The sequence below is a fragment of the Pan troglodytes genome, chromosome 14 (genome assembly GCF_028858775.2).
Source record: "Pan troglodytes isolate AG18354 chromosome 14, NHGRI_mPanTro3-v2.0_pri, whole genome shotgun sequence".
NCBI classification, from domain to species: Eukaryota; Metazoa; Chordata; class Mammalia; order Primates; family Hominidae; genus Pan; species Pan troglodytes.
The window spans coordinates 100,368,647-100,393,875 of record NC_072412.2 but is presented as its reverse complement, the minus strand read 5'-3'; the positions used below and the strand labels follow the sequence as shown (position 1 = coordinate 100,393,875).

The 25,229-nt window shown below is 40.2% G+C and overlaps 1 long non-coding RNA gene across 1 annotated transcript in view; it reads right to left on the bottom strand.

Moving 5' to 3' along the window:
* The window catches only part of LOC129136857 (uncharacterized), a 175,335-nt gene extending 150,820 nt beyond the window's left edge, over positions 1-24,515 (bottom strand). Inside the window, exons 1-2 of the long non-coding RNA XR_008538871.2 lie at positions 24,234-24,515; positions 20,738-20,881 (exon numbers count right to left, since the gene is read on the bottom strand). This is a non-coding gene — a long non-coding RNA (uncharacterized LOC129136857). The remainder of the gene's footprint in view (positions 1-20,737; positions 20,882-24,233) is intronic.
* Positions 24,516-25,229: the final 714 nt, after the last annotated feature.

Genomic DNA, 25,229 nt, shown 5'->3' with positions numbered 1-25,229 from the left:
ACCTAATCTATATTACTTTGATAAATGATATCATCTTTGCCTTCCATTAATCCCTGTACTCAACCTAGAGAGAAAAATCCACTTGACCCTGAATTTCCAGATGCACTCACCAGAAGACTAGTCTTGGTAAATATGTTGCAACCAACATTTTAAGTTCAGGTTAACATTTTCTTGTTTTTCACTTCTATTTATTTATTTATTTAGACAGAGTCTCACTCTGTCGCCCAGGCTGGAGTGCAGTGGCAGGATCTCTGCTCACTGCAAGTTCCACCTCCCAAGTTCACACCATTCTCCTGCCTCAGCCTCCCAAGTAGCTGGGACTACAGGTGCCTGCCACCATGCCTGGCTAATTGTTTTTTGTATTTTTAGTAGAGACGGGGTTTCACTGTGTTAGCCAGGACGGCCTCCGTTTCCTGACCTCATGATCTGCCCGCCTTGGCCTCCCAAAGTGCTGGGATTACAGGCGTGAGCCACCGCGCCCAGCTCAATTTATTTATTATTTGTTTCCAGCTCTTTCTTCTTTTTCATTAAATAAACTGTGTCAAACACTAGCAATCTTTTCACTTCCCTGGGCATCAAACCTATGCCTTCTAGTCTATTTCTTTAAAAAGAAATTTAGTAATTATACCTACTTAAGGGTAGAATACTTACTATAGTAGTTATACTTACTTATATATATCATTCTATTCCTTTATAAACTTTTTCTTTTCCACTTACATTTTTGTTTCTTGAGAATCATCATAGCCAGGTGGCTAAAGGCTGCTCATGGGAAGGGATTTCTTTTTCATAAAATTTCAATTTCTGATAATCTAAACAGTTCAGTTCAGAATATTTTCTCATTCCATAATTAACTGTGACATGAAGAGTCCAGTGGAAGAGTCCACAGGCCAACTTACAAAATGTAGGAAGGTTTATGTATTGGTTTCCAAGGACTTCTGTACCATAAACTGGGCGGCTTAAAACAACAGGAATGTATTAGCTCACAGTTCTGGAAGCTGAAATCAAGGCTCTGGCAGGGCCTTGCTTCCTCCAGAGGTTCTAAGGCAGATTTTTTCTTTGCCTTTTCTTAGCTTCTGGTGGTTTCTGGCAATCTTTGGCATTCCTTGGCTTGCAGCTTTATCACTCCCACCTCTGCCTTCTTCCCTCTGTGTGCATCTGAATCTCCCTCTACTTTCTCTTAAAAAGACACCAGTCGGCTGGGCGTGGTGGCTCACGCCTGTAATCCCAGCACTTTGGGAGGCCGAGGTGGGTGGATCACGAGGTCAGGAGATAGAGACCATCCTGGCTAACATGGTGAAACCCGGTCTCTACTAAAAATACAAAAAATTAGCCGGGCCCGGTGGCAGGCGTCTGTAGTCCCAGCTACGGCTGAGATAGGAGAATGGCATGAACCCGGGAGGTGGAGCTTGCAGTGAGCAGAGATCGCACCACTGCACTCTAGCCTGGGCTACAGAGTGAAACTCTGTCTTGAAGAAAAAAAAAAAAAAAAGACACCAGTCATTGGACTTAGGGCCTACCCTTATGGGTAGCAGACAGTCATCAAGCCTACTTTATAGCTGAGGAAACTGAGGCACATGGAGATTAAGTGACGTCATCTTAACCAACTACATCTGCAAAGATCCTCATTCCAAATAAGATCACATTCTGAGGTTCTGAGTGGACATGAATTTAGGGGGTGTCCCATTCAAATCAGTATGTTTGCTTCTTCCATTCCATCTTACTATGCTCCCAAGACCTTTCAGATGCACAGAGTCCAATATGACCACTCAAAACCTTCTCAGGAATGCCACCAGTCCATTCTGAAAGTGAAGCAGCACAGACTGCAAAGATGTTACACAAGCAGGACTGAGTCCTACCTCCTCTTGTTCCTGGCTTTGGAACTTTGCACGAGTCACATAATCCCACTGGGCTTCCATGGCTTCATATTCAGATTGGAGTAACATCTGTATCACATGGCTGCCTTAAGAATCTAATGAGATCGTAGACCCAATTGTCTTACATTTCGCAATTGGTGGCTGCTCAGTCATCTTTAACACCCTACATTGATTCTAGAATTGATGAGCAGGTAATGTGCTGGAGCAAGCAGAGAAAAGACCCCTTTCAGGTAGCCCTGAGAGCATACCCCCACTATGCCCAAGAGTAAGGCATGTTCTGGAATGAGAAAGGGTGCACCCCACATGCCTGGGAAAATTTGCTGAGGTTTGTCATTTTTAAAAAAGATAATTAGGAAAAACAAACTGAACTCCCAGAGGATGCTTATTAGATTGCTACGTTGTACTTATCTACAATATATGGTGCCTAACATCTGAGAAGCTGAAAGCTTTTAATGAGCATTAACTCGTTATTCCCTGTGGGATGGGTAGCAGGCAGTCATCAAGCCTACTTTATAGCTGAGGAAATTGAGGGACAGGGAGATCAAGTGACTGATTCAAGGTCAGTACCAAGCTGATTGCTAAAGGGACCAATAGTGGGCCCTGGAGAATTGAAAAGAAGGCCTTGAGTGTAGTTATTTAGCTGTCATCCTTATGTGTTCCCACCCCCATGGATTCAATCCTATAGGCAACCTGCTTCCAGGAACAAGAATAGGGTGCCTTAGAAGAGAAAATGAAAATAAAGAAACTACAATAAACAAATGTGGTATATCCATACAATGGAATATTATTCAATCATAAAAAGGAAAGAAGTACTAACGTGTTATGATGTGAATGAACCTAGAAAACATTATGCTGAATGAGAGAAGCCAGACACAAAAGACCATATATCATATGATTTCATTTATAAGAAACATCTAGAACATGTAAATCCACAGAGACAGAAAGCAGATTTGTGGTTGCCAGGGGCTAGAGTAGCTTAAAGAATGGAGTGTCATTGATTCATGGGAACTCTTTCCTTTTGGGGTGACTAAAGTGTTCTGGAACAACAAAGAGGTGATGCTTAGCGGGGCGTGGTGGCTCATGCCTGTGATCCCAGAACTTTGGGAGGCTGAGGTGGGCAGATCATCTGAGGTCAGGAGTTTGAGACCAGCCTGACCAACATGGTGAAACCCAATCTCTACTAAAAATACAAAAATTAGCTGGCATGGTGACACGTGCCTGTAATCTCAGCTACTAGGGAGGCTGAGACAGGAGATTTGCCTGAACCCGGGTGGTGGAGGTTGCAATAAGCCAAGATCACGCCACTGCACTCCAGCCTGGGCGACAAGAGTGAAACTCCGTTTCCCAAAAAATAAAAATAAAAATAAAAGAGAGAGAGAAAGAAGTGTTGTTTGCATAACGTTGTGAATTTACTAAATGCCACACAATTAGGCACTTTAAAATGGTTAATTTTAGGTCAACAAAATTCTCTCTGCATTTCTCTGTGTCTGTCTGAATCTCCCTCTCTTTTCTCTTATAAAGATGCCAGTCATCAGAGAATACAATTCACAAAAAGTTAATAAAATAAATAAATAAATAATGTGAGCATTTAAAAATGAATGTTAGTCACCACCTGGGGCCTGCAGACAGACATGTGAAAAACAAATTACCTGAACTTGTAGAGACCACACCTTCCACCCAGCTAATTCTAACTGCATGACCTTAGACTAATATCCAAGTCTCAGTTTTCTCAATTGCACAATGGGGGGTTAGATTAAATTGGTTTTCAAACAGGAGTATTTTTTTTTTTTTTTTAGAGACAGGATCTCACTCTGTTGCCCAGGCTGGAGCACAGTGGCACCATCATAGCTTACTGCGGCCTTGAACTCCTGGGCTCAAGTGATCTTCCCACTTCAGCCTCCTGAGTAGCTAGGACTAAAGGTGTGTGCCACCATGCCTCATTTTTTTGAAAAATTTTTGTAGAGATGAGGTCTTGCTATGCTGCCCAGGCTGGTTTCAAACTTTTGGCCTCAAATGATCCTCCCAGCTTGGTCTCCTAAAATGGTGGGATTACAGGTGTGAGCCTGGCCTCAAACTGCACTTTTTAAAGCTGCTAAATGTCTTTTAAACAAAATCCTATGTAGAACCCTAATATATAAAAAAGATGAAAGCCAAGCTAATTGAGAGGATCTGTTTAACCAGCTCCATACTTCCATCCCTGGTGGCCCCAAAGGCACCCTCTGAACTGTGATGCTCTTGAATAAGGTTGAAAATCCCAGAATAGATTATTTCTAATCTTATGAGCCTATCACCCTAAGGGAAGACCATTTTCCTACCACCATTTAAATGCAAAAGAGTAAAATGAGAAGCAAATATCAGTATCATGTATGTTGTTGTTGTTGATAAATATGTACCTTAATGAAAACTTAGAATAGTATAAAATTGAACATGACAGATGTAGCCAGATATGGGCTGACCAGAAGACCCACAGCAACTTTGGATGTGTTGGAGGTATGAGCAGGCCCCACTGCTTGTACCTCATCCAAAGTCTAAGCACAACTTGACCTGATCCAGGTGGCCAAGAGCAGGTCATTGCCATTTGCCCAGGGTTCAAGATCCTTTGGGGCCACCAATGGGGAGAGCCAAAGACTTTCATGCAAGATTTGGATCAAGGAGATTGTGGCTTGATATGGGAAAAATTTACATAAGGATGAAAATTAGATGGGAAAAAAAAAACAAGAAGCCAAAGGACATTGACCTGGTCACATTGATTCCTCCAATTTCTTCTTATCTGTGGCATGTGTCAGAGTTCATTTTAGGTTGGGCGCGGTGGCTCGTGCCTGCAATCCTAGCACTTTGGGAGGAGGCCAAGGTGGGCAGATGGCCTGAGCTCAGGAGACCAGCCTGGGCAACATGGTAACACCCTGTCTTTACTAAAAATACAAAAAAATTAGCTAGGCGTGGTGGCCTGTGCCTGTAGTCCTATAGTGCCAGCTACTTGGGAGGCTGAGGCACGAGAATTGCTTGAACCCCTGAGGCAGAGGTTTCAGTGAGCTGAGACCGCCCCACTTTACTCCAGCCTGGGCAACAGAGCAAGACTCTGTCTCAAAAAAAAAAAAAAAAAAGAGTTTATTTTAGAGTTACCACCCCCTACACAGACATTAAAACATTTTTATATAGATCCCACAGATTTTTCAGAACCTGCTTGATTATAGAAAAGCTCAACAACTTGACCACAGCTTTATTTACACTTCCACTCATCAATGTTTGTGCCTGACTTTACATGCCAAGAAGGTATTCTCCTTTTCCTCCCTGCAAAGACTCAAGATCTGCCAGGAAGAAAAGGGGGGAGTGAAAGCAGCTGAAAGTTTCAGCAGAGCAGAGCTGGTTATCACTTACGTGTAAATAAATAAGGCATGAATCCAGAAATGAAGATCACTTTCATGCATTCTTGGATATAAAGGAATTGCTCTTAACTCTCACAGTGTCCAAATTTTGGAAATCTACACTGGGATGAGGGATTACTGAATAAATGTTCTAGGTGCTAGTCTGCACAGTCTTAGATGAAATTATCATAAGAAAAATCTTTTGAGAAAGTTTAATGGAAAAGATCATATATCGTTAAACACTGAAGGTCAGGAGTTATGGGTAGATCAAAGTACCCTAAGCCAGTGGTTTTCAAAGTGTGATCCCAGATGGGCATCACCTGGGAACCTGTTAGAAAAACAAATTCTCAGCCCCACCCTAGACCTACTGAATCAGAAAATCTGGGGGTGGGGTCCAGAAATTAGCATTTCAACAAACCCTCCAGGTGACTCCAATGCACATGACGGTTTGAGAACCACTTCGAAATCTTTTGTTCTAATTAATTCCCTAATTTTAGATGAGAAACCCAGGGTCCACAGTAAGTAAATGCCTTTCCCACTATCATCCTGCTGACTGTGTGAACTAAAAAAAGAGATGAAAATTTGTTTTACTAGCTATACTTTTAAAAATAAGACAGATTTCTTTTCCCCAAAGATTAGAAGAGAATTGATGATTCTGGTTTGTATTAGGTTCTCTAGGAGGACAGGACTAATAGGATAGATGTATATACGAAGGGGCATTTATTAGGAGAATTGACTCACACCATCACAAGGGGAGGTCCCTAAAGAGGCCGTCTGCAAGCTGAGGAGCCAGAAAGCCAATCCAAGTCCCAAAACCTCAAAATTAGGCAAGCGAATAGTACAGACTTTAGTCTGTGGCTGAAGTCCCGAGAGCCCCTGGTAAATCACTGGTGAAAGTTCAAGAGTCCAAAACCTGAAGAACTTGGAGTCCGATGTATGAGGGCAGGAAGCATCCAGCATGGGAGAAAGATGTAGGCCAGGAGACTTAGCCAGTCTAGTCTTTCCACGTTCTTCTGACTGCTTTTAGTCTGGCTGTGCTGGGAGCTGATTAGATTGTGCCCACCCAGATTGAGGGTGGGTCTGCCTTCCCCAGTCCACTGATTCAGATGTTGCTCTCCTTTGGCAACACCCTCACAGACACACCCAGGAACAGTACTTTGCATCCTTCAATACAATCAAGTCGACACTCAATATTAACCATCATATGGTTTAAAGCCTGCTTTCTGATTCATCAAATGTGAACTAAACATGAATGATTCTGAGTAAAATCCCATCAGAATTCCCAGTGCCTGGCAAATAATGGGCACTCAGTAAATACTTATCATAATATGAATCGGCCTCACACAAAGACTATTGGCAAGTACTTCATCCATTTCCTTGTACAATTAGTGGGTCTCTGCCCAAATGGTTAATACTGAGACCCCAAAACACCACATTTTCTTGCATGGAATAATTTTGACAAGTAACTCAGTTTCTCCCCATTTCCACCCAAATGCCTCCAAAGGTAGACTGAAAAAGAGACATCCATTGTGAAAACTGAAAAGCTAAGAGAAGTCCCTGAAATGCTACCCATGTGAAATTTCCCCTAACATTTTCTTAGTTAACTTTCAAAACATCCGAGCAGATTTCACTTATTTTAAATAGCTGAAATTTTGTTTGTTTATTTTTGCTTTGCTTTACCAGGATAAAAATTGAAAATGCAGTCTTAGCATGTGTGAAAGCTTTTCTTTTTAGAAAAGGCAGGAAAGATTGAATCTAAGGTGAAAGAAGATCCCAGGGCTAGAAGATTTGAGAAATAAGGCATAAACTCTTCCCCAAAAGAACTCCAAACATAAAACTACCTGTATGGAAAGAATGATATCAGAATCAAACAATTATAGTAATACATTGAATCAATCTGGTTAAGCTTTCTTTTTTCTCAATAGTAAATTCTTGACTTCTTCACTTGAAATGTTTTAATTCATAATTGTTTTTCTCTGAATTATCTGTCCTATAGTAAAAATGTTATTTTAAATGGTTTTTATTTTCTTTTATTTACAAAAAAAGCTTCTAAACATTTTTTCTTTTTTTAAAAAAGCATAACATCTATACCAGGAGGAATACAGACATGTTTTATTGCTGTAATAACACTTACATCTAATGGATAAGCCTTTGGCATCACCAAGTACGCAAGGCTTATATTACTATCAAAAGTCTTTAATGAAGAGCAACAGCAACCAAATTATATAACACCAAGTCTTACAATTACACATAATTTAAAAATGCTATACAATTAAGCCATTTACCTAAGAACCACATGATTTTGTGATCAAATAATGTATGGCAACTCTTTACATGGTACACCTCAATTGCTGATAAATTTTGGACCTCACAAACATTTTAGGAGCCTAAGAAAAAAATGTTTGTCAGTTCTTCATACCGTGTTTTATGCCTCAATTAACAGAATAAGCTGTGTGTGCATATGAATGCTGCACATCCAATTACTTTTTTCAGCGGTATGGAAATGGTAACTGGACCCTCGTCTGGAAGCTTTGCCACTGTGGCTATCACATTCAAAGGGAAAACGTGTATCTAGGAAACCAGCTATGCTGAAGGTGAATTTTCTCAGGGATCAGTTTTTTTCTACCAAGGAATCATGTCCTTTTTGGGAGCAGGGATTCTTTCAGCCTTAAAAGAACAATGATTTTTATAGTACACAAATCAAAACTTTATTTTTTGGAAAACAATTATTGATCAACATGTATCATCAGCAATGCAGCGAAGTCTCCAGCCAGACTGCAGAGATTTAGGCTGCTCAATTCTCCAGTGGCCCTGGGGGTTGAGAGATCCATAGTGATTGCTACTTGCAAAGCTCTATTAATGACACAACTTTTTCCATGCTTTCATAAGTAAAATACAAAAGTATGCCAAAGAAACCACAAAAGTGATATGTAAAAAGAGAATAGTCTTAAGTAGAGAAAGCCAGAACTCGTGAGTGGCAATTCTAAAACAAGTCCTACCACTGGCCTCATAACTCTTTAAGAGCCTTCCTAATTTTCACCTTTAAAATATGAGGCCAATAAACATATCTGTAATCGGCTCAATTCTTCTCTGACCTGCATATTTTAATAGAGCTTCTCTGGACCTTGAGCAAAATTATTTTAGCCATCTTTGAATGTTCTGGTCTTGGGAGAAGTCTAAAATCTCATATATTATTTTTAAAAAAACTTAAATAGTAGTGCAGTGGAGTTGCATGTGTATTTCTTACAGTTAGATATGTAAACAAAAAATTGCTTTTTTTCCTTGTTATAATCACCTGCTCATCATTGTTGGCAATACATGTAAACTCGGCCTAACCCACTAACTTAAACATATGTTTAAGGTCATTTGTCTCATCGGATAAATCCTGGCTTTTTCAGATTTGTTGTCCCTCCCTCGGCTCCTGTCCAAGATGGCCCCTTGGTGTGTGTATCAAGGGTTCGGGGAAGAGCAGGGGGCTCGGGTCTAACAGTCCAGGTCTTTATCCTGACCCCATGCCTAGTGTTGGCACTGGGGGCTCGGCGGCTCAGCCTGGGCCCAGAAGCCCATCCTGTGGAGGAGCCGCCTCAGTCCTCTGATGCCATGGCAGTCCTGAGGCATGGCGCTGATCCCCACTGGGCTCTGTTGTAGAAGGTCCGCCCAGAAGACTTCCAGGTCAAGGACCTGCCACACCCAGTGCTGTAACCTTCTAGGAGGCTTGCCAGGCAGCTCAGCTAACCTAAGTATCTCTCTGCAGTCCCCCAGAGAATATGAGGTGCCTTCCTGTTTCCCCACAAGATTACCGAGGGATCCCCTAGGAATCAAACCCAGTCCCTCCGTGTCACCCTGAGGGGCGTAGAGCAGAAGCCTCTGCCTGCCTACACTTTCTCCACCGAGCCAGTATCCCCTTACCCCACACCTCCTTCTTCCCTCAGCAGCATCTACCCTTTCCTTGTTTAGGGGGCTACAGGGGTGAAACTTGACTTACAAGGAATAGAAAATACCTCGTTTGACTATGTTGAAGATTTTAGCCTAATTACAATAGGAATTTCTCTTACCCAGGATCCTAATATCCCTGGAAATGTGGCTTTCTTTCCACTCCTACTGCTTTTGAACTGGGCTCTTTCTTCCAAACTTATATTCTTTCAATCCTTCGCGTAGGCCTGTATTTCCATCTGATTATCATTGTCAGCAAGGAGGCTTGTGCAGATAAAGACTCCCCAGTTGAGCCCTTCCATAACAATTCCAAAAAGCAGATGGCTGCCATGGCCCGGACCTGTAATTCCAGCTACTCAGGAGGCTGAGGTGGGTGGACTGCTGGAGCCCAGGAATTTGAGACCCGCCTGGGCAGTATAGCAAGAACCCTGTTTCAAAAAAAAAAAAAAAAGCAAGGTGCAGAATGATGACTATGACATGCTGTCTTCAGGTTAAGAAAAGGAAAATAAGACTTTTTCTTTTTCATTTCTCCCTCTCTCTCTCTCTTTGTTTCCTTCCTTCCTTCCTGACAAGGCCTCACTCTGTTGCCCAGGCTGGAGTGGCACAATCGTAGCTCACTGTAGCCTTGAACTCCTGAGCTCAAGCTATTTTCCTGCCTCGCCTCCCAAGTAGCTGGGCCTACAGGCATGTGCCATCACACCCAGCTGATTTTTTTTTTTGAGGGGGTGGTTTATATCAAGCAAATTTATTTACTCAAAATGTCTTTAATGTTTGAAAACACCCAACCTCCCGCAACAACTGAAAACTCCACATGAGTTGGAATCTCCCACTGTGGATGGCTTGAGAATGCTCAAGGGTATGACTGGAGTAAGGAGCCGAGCCGGGCAGTGGTCACCATGCATCAGGGCCACCGCAGGAAGGAAGACGAGGGGTGGGAGGCTGAGAGCTCAGGAGGAAGCAGTGGCTGGTAGGAGACACGAACCCCAAATCCACAACAGAGGGAACCCAGCACAGTCTGGGTGAGGACCTGGGGCACCAGCTGCCCCGCTGTGGCCTCCCTGTGGGGGTCTTGACCCTCCTGAGGTCGCATTTCACACAAATCCACAGGTGAATGGAGAAGTCCAGGCCACGGGAAGCCTCACCCCAGGACGGGAGAACCTGAGTGGAGGCCACCGGTCTTGGGGAGTCCAGAACACCCAGATAATTTTTTAAAATTTTTATTATTATTATTATTTGTAGAGATGGGATCTCACTATGTTTCCCAGGCTGGTCTCAAAATTCTGACCTCAAGCAATCCTCTCACCTTGGTTCCCAAAGTGCTGGGATAACAGTATTACCATGCCTGGTGAAAAGATTTCATAGTCTTATTTGCTTGGATCTGCATAAAGACTGGGAGAAAACTTTTTAAAAAGTGATAGACAACCTTTTTATGTTAGTGAAAGTGTGACAGAAACAAGGAATCGTTTGCCTTTCCTTTTTTATATGATTCTGGTTTTTTGTGTTTTCACTCTTTGTAAAGAAATTTTAAAAGGGTTTTTGCTTTTGTTTGTGTTTTTTAGTGGTTTTGATGATAAGCCAGGTCTGGAAAGTAGCAGGGTTTCCCAAGAGATCTTTTTTTTTTTTTTTCTGAGATGGAGTCTCGCTCTGTCACTAGGCTGGAATGCAGTGGCACGATCTCGGCTCACAGCAACCTCTGCCTCCAGGGTTCAAGCCATTCTCCTGCTTCAGCCTCCCAAGTAGTTGGGATTACAGGCGCGGACCACCATGCCCAGCTAATTTTTGTATTTTTATTAGAGATGTGGTTTCACCATGTTGGCTAGGATGGTCTCTATCTCCTAACCTTGTGATCCACCTGCCTCGGCCTCCCAAAGTGCTGGGATTACAGGCATGAGCCACTGCGCCCAGCCCCCAAGAGACCTTTTAAACCTAAATCTGGTCACATCCCACTACTAACACCCTCCAACAATGTCAAATCATGTTTGGGATAAAATCAAACTTGTTTAGCATGAATAGTAAGGCCACTGCTGACCGGAGCCTGCCCTGCTTCTCAGTCTGCCCACCCCGGTGCATGCCAGCTACCCCTCCATTCCTGCCTGCCCCCTCCCCACCTCTCACAACTCCTCACTGTTTTCTCAGAAGATGCAGCCTGGCATCATCCTTTCCACCATCTGCCCTCCCCATAATCTGCCAGAATAAATAAGATTCTCCTTTCTATGTCACACTACACAACAATTTTAAAATATTTATTATTTGGAGACAGGGTCTTGCTTTGTCACCCAGGCTGCAGTGGCATGATCATAGCTCACTGCAGCCTTGATCCCCTGGACTCAAACAATCCTCCCGCTTCACCCTCCCTAGGAGTTGGGACCGCAGGCGTGCACCACCACACCTGGCTAATTTTTTAATTTTTAGTTTTAGTAGAGATGAGGTTTCACTATGTTGCCCAGGCTGCTTGAACTCTTGGGCTCAAGCAATCCTTACTGGCCTTGCCCTTCCAAAGGGCTGGGATTACAGGTGTGATCCACCATGCCTGGCCAACATTTTTAAAAAATGTCTTTCTACTCTCCCACCTCCCAGTCAGGGACAATAGCATTCTCAGTTGGGGTAGTGTTTGTTGAATGAATGAATAAATGATTTTCAGTGTTAATGAAAATATTTTTAGAATAATAAAATAAACATAGAAGAAAGCTCATTAGATCACTTAAATCTGTGATTTTTTAAAAAAAGATATGTGTTTGTGTTAGTAAACAAACAGCAAAATTATGATCAGGATAACGGGGTTATAAGTTTTAGCTGCGGACTGCTAGGTATGTTAATAGATAGATAAGAATCATCTGTAATTGACATGATTTTTGTATGCCCACAATGCCACTAACTGGTTTCTCAGGCCCTGGACAATGTTAGACCTCACTCTTAAGTAAAGAAAGCCCGTTTCCCTTGTTTACACAGTGAATTTACTTAAGGAGCACTGTCTTCATGGGTAAAACAATGGTGGCTTTACTGCTCTTTACACCTAAATTATCACAAAGTGGGAATGAATCTAAATGAGGTCATACAGTGTTTATGAACATGACATGAATTAATTTCATGAAGATAAGTCACCTTGTGATCTATATGATCAGAAACTAGTTTATTACTTTCTATATGAAAAAATAATGGTAAAATTTTGTCACTCTATCTTCTGTCTTGCCTTTCAAATTTTTTAAAAACACAATTCTACAATGATTGACGAAACTGACTTTTTAAAGAATTTCTACTTTATATTTTTAAAAAGAAATTTGTAGTCATGAAAATATGAATATGTCACCTGACTTCTCAATAAGATCTTCATTGTAACAACTCAATTAGCTTCTGAAATGGTCTCATCTAGCTAATAACCTGCTTTCTGAGGAAATAATCAATTACTTTTGAACCAGGAAAATCTCTGATAGTAGATCAGAAAAAACATACAAACAAACCTGGAACAGGATAAATTAATAGTGCTTTGATTATTCAAAGAACATACATTATTTCAATCCAACAATCAGCTAAGAGTTCATGCCCCCTTTCTGCAGTTGAACATTAGCTTGCTAAGAGGTTTTTTTTTTAAAAAAGGTACCATGAACTGATTTAGCTTGCTGCCACATATGAAATGTGGTTCTAATGACAGAATTAATATTTCGTGAGTTACGAATTCTTTGAAATTAGAATCCAGAAAATTATATGTGGGAGTCACTTCTTCCTTTTCTAATTAAGTGGATAGTATTGTCTTCACCATCCAGCTGGTTTCTCAGAAACCAAAGTTGGCTTCCATATAAATATAATTTCATTTTATGGGAAGTAGGTTCTCCCACACCACATGCCTAAGCTTCTTTAGATGTAAATGGCATGGCATGAAGGCTTGTCCTTCCAATCAAAACGTGAAACCAGTCTTTCCAAATGGCTTAATATTTAACTATTAACTACTAAGAGCAACGACTGCCTAAAATAAAAGCCCTTGGCATAATAACCATTTTCACAAAACTAATTCCTTCAAATAGACATGTCCTAATGGACCAATAAAACTTGCCTTGTCGTGTCTGAATGCGGCATTAGCGCCTTTTAGAGCTGGCTATAATTGGTAATCACCGTTCAGGTGAAAGTGGGGGGTGGGGGAGATTTATAGAATAGTACTTTATACTGAGCTTCCACGGGGCCTTTCATCTGAAGATCTCAAAGCACTTGACAAACTCTAATTAATACTCATGATACCCCAGTGAGGGAGGTAAGTATTATTATCCGCATTTCACAGATGAGATGAGGTTAAGTTGGGTAACCTGGTGAGTCAGGGACAGAATGAAGGGCTCCTAATTCTCAGTCTTGTGCTCATACAACCATTACAAGGGGCTGCCATTGAAAACATAAAAGGAAACACACCTCATTTTCAAATACCCTAAGGTGAAAACATCAATTGCAAATGGGATCACAATTAAGCCACTTGGTTTTAACAACAGTAACGACATCTTGTAATCGTCAAACTTCATTTTGAAAAAAATAGAAAATAGTATTAAAAGTAGTTTCCTTGAAGTGTAAAATAAAGATTATTTTATCATGGGAGGAGCCATACAGAAATTTATGTCGAATAATTTGATAAGGTGGCTAAAAAGTTGGATTTCACTTTTATCAGATGGTGGGTTAGATTCTTGCACAACTCTAAACTTTCTGAGGACAGATCCATCCTTTTAGAGTTTGTTTCCTAGTGTGGAGTGTAAATAGGTACATTACTCAATAAATGTTAGTTAAACCAACAAAACCAACTAAATGCCAAGGTGCTGGGGGGCATGTGAAGAGGAATAGGATAGAACTCCACCCTCAGGGGGGCTAGGGAATTAAGGAAAGACATAGAATACAAGAAAGTAATTTTAAAATTAGGGGAGAAGAGCAGGAATGATCCAAGCATTCAGTGTGAAAACACTAAAGTTCTAGGTTCAAATTGGAACATTAAAGGTTTTGATGAGTTCTCAGAGGCTAAGACTATTGCTTCTGGAAACTGTATTAACTCTTATATGTCATCAGGGTGGCTTTTCTTCAGCTAAAGCTAATTGGCTTTCAAACAACCCATTGGGTTTTAAAATTCATTGTTTAAAATGCTGAATATGATAATAAATACTGTTTGGTCCAAGAGAAGACTTGGAAATAGCTTAGAGATGAGTAGGGAGCCAGCCATACTAGCCTTCTTTGGGTTTCTCGAAAGCCCCTCTGCCTCAGGGTCTTTGCATTCTGAATGGTAGACCATTCAGTCTACCCAGAATGCCTTTCCCACCCTCCCTCCCCACCTTCTTCACCTGACCAACTCTCACCTATCCTTTGGATTTCTGCTCAAACATCATTTTTTGACTCTTTAGAATAGTTACAGCTTCTGAGAACTCTTTCCATATTTCCTTCATAATAACTATCTCAGCTTGTAATGAAATATCTGGATTTTTAAAAATTAATGAATTTCCCTCTTTCTTCTACTCACTGTCTCTAATTTTAAGAGATCTATATCTGTTTTGCCTACTATTATAGCTTTAGCACACAGGAGGTCCTTAATAGAAACTTGTTGGATGAATAAACACACATGGTGCTAATTGCTGAGAAACTGGAAAGTAGCAGCATTTGGGGAGAGCTCATACTAAGAGAAAAGCAGCCTCAGTTAGTGGAGAGCAGGGCTGGTACTATCAGCGAGGCCCCAGTGTTGCTACGAGCTGGCTCGCCACTCACAGCTAGGCCATGGTGTTCATCCATTTAACATAAGCTGTTTCACAGCACAGGATACCAATGTCATTCAAGGCCATTCAGTCACTCTGATCTATCAAGACAAAACAAGAATATTGTCCAAGCCACAAAACCATCCAAACATCCCATATTCGGGCCTAGTGACTGCTGCTGCTTTGACAATTACAGTGTTAGCCTTGCATTGTTCTTCTCACCTGCAATGTAAAAATGTCAGTCGTGGAATAGTCCCTCCTTCCTGACAGCAGCCTTGAACGCTCCCTAAAATCTCCTAAACATGTCCCAGGCCTATAATAAGATCTTTTCAACATCCTCTTACTGAGATGCCCCATGGTGCCTCGTGATGTGAGGTCTCCCTCATCACAATGAGCCAACTGACCCAATTCCATCAATAAACCAACTTTGTGTCTCTGGTGGTCTTTGACCTGGGGACATGGAAAATACAAAGACTTGTATATAATGAGACAAAAAAAACTGATATACAGCTGTTCAAATATGTCTCCCTTCCCAGAGAATGATTTAGGACTGGGAACGTTTCACTCCAGGAAGTCATTCAATCTGATTTTCAAGATATTATTGAAACACTGTATTAATATAGATCTTCCTAAATTATCAGATGATTTAAAAATCTCTTCACACTGGATTTTGGAAAGCAAACAATTATGAATTATTTTCACGGAAAAAGTTTTAATGCGTTTTTATATAGTCTTAAATGAAAATGGGTGTATACTCTTTGGAATTGTCAATGTGAGGTAGCCAACTAGAAGAAAACAAGGTAACTTCCAAGGTTAATCTGCAAGGTACATAGACCAATGTCGATAATCAAAGACTGATTAAAGTTCTTGTAAGAAACTACTTTTCATGCTTCTCTCAACTGCTCCATGTAGGCTACCACCTCAAGGGGAAACTGTAGTCTATGCTTTTGCTATTTGTTTTTTTTCCTGTCTATTCAGTTACCTAAAGACCTAATATATTTGGGCGTTAGAATGAGAATGCATCTTCTCTATCTCTGTAATCCAATTCATTTCTTCCTAACAATTCTAGTTGCAAACTCCGCCCTCTGCCTCTTCTTAAGCAACTCACAGCAAATTCATTCAAAGCATTCCCAAAGCCAAGGGCAGATTTTAAAGGTTGTTCACAGTCAGCAGGGGCAGTGTATCTCAATCTTTTGTATCTTAGTTTCCTTTGGGATGACATAAAAATTTTCTGATTTCATCAACTGCTGGGTGTTCCCTGGAGTCCCCACTTGAAGACAATGGCTTTAGATTCTAGTACTTCTTAAGTTGATATATCATAAACCCCCCGTCTCACGTTAAGAATTATTTATCTCTTTAGAATGGAGCTTTCAGTCAAATTTGGTGTTACTCCTCAATATTCTGCTTATTGTTTCAATTTCATTAAATAATCTGTGTTTTCTGTTGCCTTATGGATCCAAAGAGAACCTTTGCCAGACCATCTTGGGAACATCCTTACCATGTGTCTCTCATGCTGCCCCCAGTTCTGGTCTAGCATCTGAATTCTTTTACCCACATATTTAACTTTTCTTGCCCATCTCATCTTGCTACTCCCCTTTCTTTCTTTGTGTATATATTGCATTTGAAGCTCAGCTTGTTTGAAACTAAACTCATTATTTGCCCTTTCCCACTTCCAAATTAATCCCTCACCACCTGTTCTTTTAAATATAGGTCTTTTTGCTACTTTGTTTCCATTTTCCTTGCCCCTAGCATTAAAGCAATTTTCAAACCCCATCAGTTCTTCCTTCACAGTCTCCTTTTTCCATTCCCTCCTTTATTCCCTTGGACTACTCCCAAGTCTGCTGTCTCTGTCTCTCTTTTCTCCATTCCATCTGCCAGATCATTGCCAAATTAGCCTCTGCTGAATATTATTTCAATCATGCTATAGCCCTGTTAACAAAATATATACAAATATAAATAAAGACACATCTACCAAATCTAGTTCGGACTCTTTAGTTTGGAGTTGGGTGGGCTACAGGGCCTCCCCTCACCCCCACAGAGAGTTTTGAAAAAAAGACAGTTTTTAAGAGTCAGAACCAGAATTCAGATGCAAGTCTTTCAACTTTAAATCTTCTATAACCTAACTACAAGACTGTGTGACTTCTTCCTAAACTTCATTTCAATATGTTTATATATTTCATTTGTAAAAAAAATGGACCAACATGCAAAACACACACACACACACACACACACACACACACCCCACTGTAGTACTGGAAGAGCTACATAATAAGTGTGCTTATGAATAACTCATTAAACAAAGACCACCTCTTGACATCCTCTTGTCTTTCCTCTCCATTCCAAGTTTTACCAGCAACACAAATATTTGATACTACAGCATTTTTACAAGTTGAAGGTTCGTGTCGATCCTGCGTTGAGCGAGTATATCGCTCACTTTGTGTCTCTGTGTCACACTTTGGTAATTCTCACAATATTCAAATTTCAAAGTTTGAAATATTTCAAATATTTTAATTATTACTATATCTGTTTTGTTGATCTGAGAGCCGTGATCTTTGATGTTACTATTGTGATTGTTTTGGGGTGCCATGAGCTATACCTATATAAGACAATGAACTTAATTGATAAATGTTGTTTTTGTTCTGACTGCTGTACTGACCATTGTTTCCCCATCTCTCCCCCTCCTTGGGTCTCCCTATTCCCTGAGACACAGTGATATTAAAATTAGGCCAATTAATAGACCCTACAATGACCTCTAAGTATTCAGGTGAAAGGAAGAGGTACAAGTCTCCCACTTTAAGTCAAAAGCTAGAAATAATTAAGCTTCAATGAATGAAGGCTGAGAAGGGTAAGGAAGCTGCAGAAGAAAAACTGACAGCTGGCAGAGTTGGTTTGTGAGGTTTAAGGAATAAAGTTTTCTCCATAACATAAAAGTGCAAAGTGAAGCAGCGAGTGCTGATGGGGAAGCTGCAACAAGCTATCCAGAAGATCTAGCTAAGATCATTGATAAAGGTAGCCATACTAACAAATTTTCAGTGGAGACAAAACAGCCTTGGATTGGAATAAGATGCCATCTAGGACTTCCATAGCTAGAGAGAAGACAATGCTTGGCTTTAACATTTAAAAGGAGAGGCTGACTCTCTTGTTAGGGGCTAATGTGACTGGAGACTTTAAGTTAAAGCCAATGCTCATTAACCATTCTGAAAATCCTAGGGTCCTTAGGAATGACACTAAATCTACTCTACTTGTGCTCTGAAAAGGGGAAAATAAAGTCCAGATGACAGCACATTTGTTTAAAACATGGTTTACTGAATATTTTAAGCCCACTATTGAGAACTACTGCTCAGAAAAACATTGCTTTTTTCCAAACATTACTGCTCATTGACAATATACCTGGTCACTTATGAGCTCTGATGGAGATGTACAAAGAAATTAATGTTATTTTCATGCCTGTTGAGGTGGTTTGGATCTGTGTCCCCACCCATATCTCATGTTGAATTGTAATTCCCAGTGTTTGAAGTGGAGCCTGATGCAAGGTGATTGGATCATGGAGATGTTTCTCATGAATGGTTTAGCACCATCCCCTTCGTGCTGTTCTGGTGACAGTGAGTGGGTTCTCATGAGATCTTGTTGTCTAAAAGTGTGTGACACCTCTCCCTTTGCTTTTGCTGCTCCTGCCATGTGAGACACCTCTCTCCCCCTTCACCTTCTGCCATTATTGTAAGTTTCCTGAGGCCTTTCCAAGTCATGCAGATGCCAGCATCGTATTTCCTGCACAGCCTGCAGAACCCCAAGCCAATTAAACCTCTTTTATGTATAAAATACCTAGTCTCAAGTATTTCTTAAAGCAGTGTGAGAACTGACTAATACATCTGCTAATACTACATCCATTCTACAGCCCATGGATCAAAGCAGTGTATGTAATGTTGTTTTTGTGTAAGAAAGGGGAGAGGATAACAACATGCTTTCATATTTGCTTATATCTGCAAAAAGAACTCAGGAAGAATGCAGAGGAAACTAAATGAGTAGGTGTTCATAGAGAAGTGGAGGAGATGAAAACCAGAGTAGAGGAGATGACGCAGCCCCCAAATTGGGGCTTAGCCTGGGAAGGTCCGTGGTTTCCCCCAGGAAAGAATTCAAGGGCAAACCAGTGGTATTAGCAACTTTTATTGGACCAACAGTGAACAGCAGCAGCTGAAGTACTGCTCCCTGCAGAGTAGGCCTACCCCATAGAAAGTGTGCCCAGAATAGCTGCTCAGAGGCAGTGCTGCAGTCATATTTATACCCGTTTTTAATTATGTGCAAACTAAGGGGCAGATTATGCAGACATTTCTAGAAAAAGGATGGTAACATCTGGGTTGTTGGGTTGTGGCCATGGAAAGGGGTGGTAACTTCCGGTTGTTGCCATGGCAATGGTAAACTGACATGGCACACTGGTAGGTGTGTCTCATGGAAAGGTGCTTCCACCTCCTCCCTGTTTTAGTTAGTCCTCAATTTGGTCCGGTGTCTGGGCCCTGCCTCTGAAGTTGATTGAGTCCTGCCTCCTGAGTCACGTCCTGCCTCCATCCTCAGTAAGACCTCTCAATGTTTACCCTGTTAAAGCATTTTGATATTTGAATTGTACAAATGTATAACTCTTCAAACCAAATCCAACAAATAAAGTCTCTAAAGAAAAATATATAACTTTTTGTAATTCTAGGAGTAACACCTACTTACAGAATATTTTAAAAGAACAGGGATATAAAAGCAATGCTTCATAATCCCATTTCTAGAAATAATCACTGTAAAGATTCTGGCATATTTCCTTTCAATCTCCCATGCAGATCTCCATAAATATTTGTGTCTATACTTACAAAGTTGAGATCACACTTCAATACACTTTTGTACTTTGCAGTTAACATTTGAGATAATTTTACAAGCATTTTATTATGTCATTTAAAACTCTTGATAATAATCATAATCTTAATATTCATTCTTCAAAAAACGTTAACAGTAAAGTCCATTATTCCTAACCATTGATTTAAAAAATTCGTTCCTAATTAACTGTAGCCTTAAGGCTTCCCTCAGGTTTCCCAAACAGGGCACATGCAGGACAATGCTTTCAGGACATCTTTGTCAGAGCTCCCTCAGCCACGCTGAAATGCTGTTTTGCCACATTAACAGGGAGCGCCATGGGAACCACTCTAGAGGGTTTGTTAAGGGGAGAGGAGCTCAGAAGGCATATTCATGGAATACACAATTCTTGAACTTCATCAATGCCCAGGACTGTTGTCATTGTTGAGTGACACAGTGCTGGGATATTTCACTACAGGCATACCTCAAAGATATTGTGGGTTCCATTCCAGACCACCACAATAAAGTTAATCTCTCAGTAAAGTGAGTCACCCAAATATTTTGATATCCCAGTGCATATAAAAGTTACATTTACACTATACTATAATCTATTAAGTGTACAATAGCATTATGTCTGAAACAACAATGAACATATTTTAGTTTTATAATAATTTATTGCTAAAAAATGCTAATGGTCATCACCATCTGAGCCTTCAGTGAGTGGTAATCTTTTTGCTAGTGGAGGGTTTTGCCTCCATGTTGATGGACGCTGACTCATCAGCGGGTGGTTGCTGAAGGTTGGGATGACTGTGGCAATTTCTTAAAATGAAAAAAAATGAGGTTTGCCACATCAAATGAGTCTTCCTTTCATGAAAGATTTCTCTGTAGCATGCAGTGCTGTTTGATAGCATTTTACCCACAGTTGAACTTCTTTAAATATTGGAGTCAATGTTCTCAAGCCCTGCAGCTGCTTTATCAACATTTATGTAATATTTAAATCCTTTGTTGTCATTTTGACAATACTTACAGGATCTTCATTAGGAGTAGATTCCCTCTCAAGTAACCACTTTCTTTGCTCGTTCATAAGAAGCAACTCCTCATCCACTCAAGTTTTATCACGAGACTGAAGCAATACAACTACATCTTCAGGCTCTATTATATATTTTCTCCTCTGCAAAAAGAGTTATGAAATAATTTTAAAATTTAGATGATTTTAAAGTACTTTTAAAATTTAAATGATTTTAAAGTAAAATAATTTGTAGTATACACTGAAGGCAAAAAGTGTTATATAAATGCTAAATAATAATATTGTAAAGCCCCTATATTCTGTGATAATGAGCACTATATAAATGCTAAGTGGAAAAGAATAGAAAATGTAGTGTTTCGAAATGGCTTATCAATGTATCAGGTTTCTTGTGTTTCATATGCACTATATATATAGGACTTGCAGCAAAAATGCAAAAGCAAATACTTATCTATTTTAATAATTGTATAGCTGTACTATTCATTATAACACTGTGACTCTCTAAATCATTTTGTACCTAAGAAGAAGAGGCCTTTTCCTGTTAGCTATTACTGTGAAACAAAATACCCCAAACCTTAGTGGCTTAAGTCATCAAGCATTTTATTACCTCTTATGATTCTGTGAATTACCCAGGCTCAGATGCCTGCTCCATATGGTTCACCTGAGGCTGGAGTCATTTGGAGGCTCAATTGGTTGGACTACCCAAGATGACTTACTTGCATAGGTGGCAGTTGCTCGTAGTGGTTGGCTGGTTGCTCAGTTGGGAGTCAACTGGAGTGTCTCAGTTTTCTTCTACTGGCTTCACTGTAGGGCTTGGGTTTCTCATACTATGGTGGCTGGGAACATTCCAAGCAGACCAGTCCCAGTGTACAAGCACCTTACTGAGCCTCTGCTTGCACTGTTTGCCAATGACCCATCAGCCAAAGTAAGTCATGAGACCAAGTCTAGAGTCAGTGTGGGGAGGACTATATAAGGCATGAATACCTAAAGGTGTGGTTAAATCAGAGCCATCATTGTAATAGTCCACCACAGAGCCATAGCCAGCCTTGAAAATATCCTCGTATCCCTGAGTGGCACAGAAACAGATGGGACCCTTGCCGTCAACACCATCATAGCAAAGATCTAGAATAGAAGGTTGCAGGGCTTACAACAATCATTCCGTACAAGGCACCTCAGTGATGACCTGTGTGGAATGGTAATGAAGGACCAGATGGGATAATAGTGACCCTAATACAAAATAGAACCATCACACCCATGGCACTCTATAACTCTCATGTATTACTTAAGAATACATTCAGCTGCAAGTAGCATAAAAGACAATTCTAATGACTTTAGAAAGAGACCTTTATTTCTCTCACATAATAAGATGTCCAAAAAACAGATGGTTACAAATTGGTTCTATAGTTCAACAATGTGTTTGTAATTTTTGGCTTTTCCTGCATGGTCATAAGATTGCTGCCCCAGCTCCAGGGATCATATCTGAGATCAAAGCAGGAAGAAAGAAGAGGGAGGGAGGAGCTAGCATCAAGCCATCTGAAATCAAAAGCTTTGCTAGAAATTTTCAGCTGACTTCTTATGTCTCACTGGCCAGAATTGGTTACCCCAGCTGCAAAGAAGGCAAAGAAAAGGAATAGTCAGCTGGCACTTCGCTGCTCAATATGGTATCAAGAGTCTGTAAATAAAGGAGTTGGGGTGGGGGCAGTTATATTGGTTAAAAAAAAGTGTCTGTCTCTACCCTAAAACTTAGAAAAACAACCCAGAAACAAACTCAAAAACAACCCAGAAGTGTCTGAGATAAAAGCAGCTATAACCTTGATAGAATGAGATCTTGAAATCCAAATTAAGTTATTTCAAAGAAAAACAAAGTTACATACAGCTGCTATGATTAGATAATATCTCTGAAGGGTTATTCCCTGGCACATAGCAAGTGCCAATACATGTTAGCTGTTGCGGTAAATATGATGTAATAGTAGTGGTGCTGAAGATATTAATTATTATTACAACTGGCATGAGATAAATTAAGGTTTCCGTATTCATCCAACAAACACTTATTGAGCTTTTTCTTCATACAAGAACCCTTACAATTCAAATCTCAGGAAGCAAAGAGTTTAGTGGGTGATTCATATTATTAGGGGAAAAAACATTTATTTTGGATACAGTATTAAGAGAAAAAGATAAGTGCTTTTGGAAAACATTCCTAATGATTCAGAATGCAATTCATTCTCCTTAAGAACATACCTATGGAGATGGAAAACATTGTGGCCTCAATTAAAATTTTTTTTGTGGTGAAAAGCACCTATAACTCAATTGAAGGTCAGGAGTGCTGGCTCATGCCTGTAATCCTAGCACATTGGGAGGCTGAGGCAGGAGGATCACTTGAACTCAGGAGTTTTGAGACCAGCATGGACAATAGAGTGCGACCTCATCTCTACTGAAATTAAAAAAAAAAAAAAATAGCTGGGCATGATGGTGCATGCCTGTAGTCCCAGCTACTCAGGAAGCTGAGGCAGGAGGAACAGTTCAGCCTGGGAGGTCAAGGCTGCAGTGAGCTGTGTTCACACCACTGTACTCCAGTCTAGGTCACAGAGTGAGACCCTGTCTCAAAAAACAAACAAACAAAAAAAATTAAAAATATTCAATTGACCATCTTAGCCATTTTAAAGTGTACAGTAGAGTAATAAAAAGATATTTTTGTTGCAGTAACATTTTCAGTAAAAATAACAGTAAATATTTGATTGGAATAAGGAAATATATAATATAGACCTGAAGAAAGAGGGAATATCAAACCTGTCAGTTTTGGGCCGTTTTATGATTTTCTTTAACTTGGTTTGACTTTTCGAGTCAGCAAAAGATTAAAGTTGATACAGAAACACACACACATCCCCCCGGACACACACACATTCCTCTGTCGGAATGTCTTGGTTATGGAGATGTGTCCGCTCTTTGTAATAAAAAAGGACACAGGTTTACTGCTAAGCCCAGGCAGGTTTGCTGGGCCAGCTCTAAGAGCTCAGAATGAAAACACAGAAGAAAAAATCAAAACAGGTAACATGCCCCAAAAGTGCACAGAACTTTTCTGAGTGTAAGAGAAGGGAACAGGGAGAAGAGAATGGGATGGGACTGTGAGGGGTGGAATGGCAGGGAGGATTAACAGGATGGATTTCAGGAGGGAACATGAGAGAAAACAAAACTCAAATGATGGTTTGGCATGATCCAAAAACAACAGATAGAAAGTAAATAAATGTTTCCTTAGAAGAGAGAACCTTGAAGTTTCCCCAAAAAAGGAAGAAAAAATGAAGGGAAAGAAAGAGAAGCAAAGGAGATGGGGAGAAAGGGGAAGGAAGGGAGACATCAATAAAGGCAAAAGCCAGAGAAAACAAGAAGCAAGTCTAACAGTTAGAATTCGAGTCCCAGAAGAAGAAGAATGCAAGAAATAGCACAATTCCAGGCAAGGAGAAGAGATACAACACTCAGGTTACTTTTAAGAAGAGGAAAGTACCTTTTGGCCTCAACTCCCAGCTTCCAGTAATTTGATAAAATGACGAACACAGAGGAAAGAAGAGAGGCAACTGCTGAGGTCCCCTAGGCCTTTGAGAAAGCGGAGTTGTACCTTTGGCAACATAAGTGCATATCTACAAGAAAGGCGATAATGTAGACACCAATGGAATGGGTACTGTCCAAAAAGAAATGCCTCACAAATGTCACCATGGCAAAACTAAAAGAGTCTACAAAGTTACCTAGCATGCTGTTGGCATCATTGTAAACAAACAAGTTAGGGGCAAGATTCTTGCCAAGAGAATTAATATGCATATTGGGCATATTAAGCACTCTAAGAGCCAAGATGATTTCCTGAAAATGTGTGAAGGAAAATAACCAGCATAAAGAGGGAAGCTAAAGAGAAACCTGAAGCTGCAGCCTGTTCCACCCAGAGAAGCACACTTTGTAAGAACCAATGAAAAGGAGCCTGAGCTGCTGGAGTCTATTAACTGAATTCACAGTATAACAGGTGAAAAAGAAGAAGAAGAAGAAGAAGACTTCTGGATTGTAAAGGAAGAAAGAGGAAGAGGAGGAGGAAGGGAAACAGCAGGCAAAAATAAATTTGAAAGCTCTTTGAAACCACAAAATATGGTAAAATGAATAATTTTAAGAAGAGAGTACACTGTAAATCACATCTTAATATTAATATTATGTAAAAATTATGTATAAAAGCTAGAGATAAGTCTGTAGAACTCAAAGAGAAGAGAAACAATGTAAACGTTAGTACAAAAAAATGAATGTAATGTAGTTATTCAAATGTAGTTCAAAATATGTAAGATAAGGTAGAGAAGATATTAAATCATTAATAAGAATTGGGGAAGAAAAAGGAATCAGATTTCAAATTAAGCATTATATTAACTAGGATAATTCAGGTATCCACTAGGACCTGATAGTTCAGGTCTCCATCTATGACAAACCCACAGCCAACATCATACTGAACAGGCAAAAGCTGGAAGCA